The sequence below is a fragment of the Hemiscyllium ocellatum genome (assembly GCF_020745735.1).
Source record: "Hemiscyllium ocellatum isolate sHemOce1 chromosome 27 unlocalized genomic scaffold, sHemOce1.pat.X.cur. SUPER_27_unloc_1, whole genome shotgun sequence".
Classification (NCBI taxonomy): domain Eukaryota; kingdom Metazoa; phylum Chordata; class Chondrichthyes; order Orectolobiformes; family Hemiscylliidae; genus Hemiscyllium; species Hemiscyllium ocellatum.
In genome coordinates this window covers 1,127,059-1,130,600 of record NW_026867476.1, presented here as the reverse complement: position 1 = coordinate 1,130,600, position 3,542 = coordinate 1,127,059, and positions in this window count along the sequence as shown.

Here is a 3,542-nt window from a genome sequence, read left to right as displayed (position 1 = left end):
CCGGGGAAAACAGCCCCAGCCTCTCCCTGTCGCTCAAACCCTCCCACATCCTTGTAAATCTTTCCTGAACCCTTTCACAACATCTTTCCGATAGGAAGGAGACCAGAATTGCACGCGATATCCCAACAGCGGCCCTAACCAATGTCCTGTCCAGCCGCAACATGACCCTCCCAACTCCTGTACTCAATACTCTGACCAATAAAGGAAAGCATACCAAACGCCTCCTTCACTATCCTATCTACCTGCGACTCCACTTTCAAGGAGCTACACATCCCATAGCACCCAGGGATGTGCAGGTGAGGGTGGATTGGCCGTGCTAAATTACCCATAGTGCCCAGGGATGTGTTGGGGGGTGACGGTGGATTGGGAAGCGGAATGTTCCGGATGAGGCGCGCCCGCAGAGCAGAGGGAACGAGGCAGCAACACAGACCAGGGTCGGGTCAGGCCTGAAGGAGGGTCAGGGGGCGGGTCGCCCCTCGCCCCGTCAGAGACGGATGCAAAAAGTCTTCATTCTTTCTTGAGCGGGACTATTTACAGCCTGGCTGGCGGCTCCCCACGCCCCATTCCCTCTCCCCACGAGTTGCCGCGGATCAGCCCGCATTATCTTGCCGAGGGAACGGGCATTACCAATGTATTCCCCGGTGTCTGAACCGGGAATGGGGAAATGCTCTGTTGTTTTTGAGGGGGAGTGTGGATGTTACAAGACATCGCTGAACCCTGACGCTAATTAAACCAAACCCCCCAGAACAGCTTAACCTCACTTCTTACAACAGGGGGGGACAGAGAATTCCCCAAAAGCCACGACTTTAAGAAATGCATCAATTTTTTTTAATGTTTCACTCGAAAAGCGAACATTTCCCAACAACTACTCCCAACCCCTGACCCTCCATAAACGTCTGTTATATACTGCTCTGATAAAAGCCCCTGTTAAAATCACGTCAACTTAATTTTCGAAACCCCGACAGCCTCTCTGGGCTTCTCCTTGTCGATCTCCCTGGGTCGTCTTCAGTCTTCCGTTGCAAGTGTGTTACACCTGAGGAAAGGTACCTTTGACAGAGAGTGTTTTGAGAGGGGGTCTCTCTCTCGATGGCAAGTTCCCTCTCTCTCTCACTCACTAACCTTCAAAATGTCTGCTTTGTCAATACCCCGCACGATGGATTGTCTCGTTGGTTCGATGTTGTTAAAACAGTAAAATTCAAATTCGATTGGGTTTTAGTATCCCGGGGGCATGCTTTAAACCGATCGGTTAAATTCTAAATATTGTGAACACAGCAGCTGAGTGTTGTAGGTTTTCAATTGTCCAGTGTGCTCTGAGACTGCTAGTCTCTCAGTCCCTAAATCATGTTCACTCTCTCTCAAAGAGTCATAAAGATGTACAGCACGGAAACAGACCCATCCGTGCCGACCCAGATATCCCAACCCAATCTAGTCCCACTTACCAGCACCCGGCCCACATCTCTCCAGACCCTTCCTATTCATATACCCATCCAGATGCCTCTTAAATGCTGTCATTGTACCAGCCTCCACCACTTCCTCTGGCAGCTCACTCCATGCGCGTACCACCCTCTGGGTGAGAAAGTTGCCCCTTAGGTCTCTTTTATATCTTTCCCCTCTCACCCTAAACCTATGCCCCTTTAGTTCTGGACTCCCCCAACCCCAGGGGGAAAAGACCTTGTCTATTTACCATATCCATGTCCCCTCATGATTTTATAAGACCATAAGACATAGGAGTGGAAGTAAGGCCATTCGGCCCATCGAGTTCACTCTGCCATTCAATCATGGCTGATGGGCATTTCAACTCCACTTACCAGCGTTCTCCCCGTAGCCCTTAATTCCTCGAGACAACAAGAATCTATCAATCTCTGCCTTGAAGACATTTAGCGTCCCGGCCTCCACTGCACTCTGCGGCAATGAGTTCCACAGGCCCACCACCGTCCGGCTGAAGAAATGTCTCCGCATTTCTGTTCTGAATTGACCCCCTCTAATTCTAAGGCTGTGCCCACGGGTCCTAGTCTCCTCGCCTAACGGAAACAATTTCCTAGCGTCCACCCTTTCCAAGCCATGTATTACCTTGTACGTCTCTATTAAGTCTCCTCTTAATCTTCTAAACTCCAATGAATACAATCCCAGGATCTTCAGCCGTTCCTCGTATGTTAGACCTACCATTCCAGGCATTATCCGTGTGAATCTCTGCTGGACATGCTCCAGTGCCAGTATGTCCTTCCTGAGGTGTGGGGACCAAAACTGGACACGGTACTCCAAATGGGGCCTAACCAGAGCTTTATAAAGTCTCAGCAGCACAACGGTGCTTTTATATTCCAACCCTCTTGAGATAAGTGACAACATTGCATTCGCTTTCTTAATCACGGACTCAACCTGCATGTTTACCTTTAGAGAATCCTCGACTAGCACTCCCAGATCCCTTTGTAGTTTGGCTTTATGAATTTTCTCACCGTTTAGAAAGTAGTCTATGCTTTTATTTTGCCAAAGTGCAAGACCTCGCATTATAAACCTCGATAAGGTCGTCCCCTCAGCCTCCGACGCTCCAGTGAAAACAGCCCCAGCCTGTTCAGCCTCTCCCTGTAGCTCAAACCCTCCAACCCTGGCAACATCATTGTAAATCTTTTATAAACCTTTTCAACTATCACAACATCTTTCCGATAGGAAGGAGACCAGAATTGCACACAATATTCCAACAGTGGCCCTAACCAATGTACTGTCCAGCCGCAACATGACCTCCCAACTCCTGTACTCAATACTCTGACCAATAAAGGAAAGCATACCAAACGCCTCCTTCACTATCCTATCTACCTGCGACTCCACTTTCAAGGAGCTATGACCCTGCACTCCAAGGTCTCTTTGTTCAGCAACACTCCCTAGGACCTTACCGTTAAGTGTATAAGTCCTGCTAAGATTTGCTTTCCCAAAATGCAGCCCCTCGCATTTATCTGAATTAAACTCCATCTGCCACTTCTCAGCCCATTGGCCCATCTGGTCCAGATCCTGTTGTAATCTGAGGGAACCCTCTTCGCTGTCCACTACACCCTCCGATTTTGGGGTCATCTGCAAACTGACTAACTGTACCTCTTATGCTCACATCCAAATCATTTATATAAATGACCGATCAGTTCACACTTTCAGCTTCACAACAAGAGACCAGGGCTCCGGGGTCAGTGATTTTTTTTCCCCCACCCTCGGAAATCAGGAGTGTCCGGGGATGGATTAGGATTCTGTGACAGACGTGGTCGCTCTGGAAGCAGCTGAATGTCCTGTTGATCCTTTCGTCTGATCAGGACACCACTGCAAGAATGCCAAATCTTGAGGTGGGGGCAGCAACAATTGCCACTGCGCCATAGGAGGGTTACTCATAGTGTCACACCCCCAGCATGGAAATAGACTCCAACCCGTCCGTGCCGACCCTGATATCCCTAACCTAACCCAGTCCCCCTTTGCCAGCCCTTGGCCCATTCCCCTCCAATCCCTTCCTATCCCTGTCCCCATCCACCTTTTCAACGCTGTCATTGTACCAGCCCCCACCACTT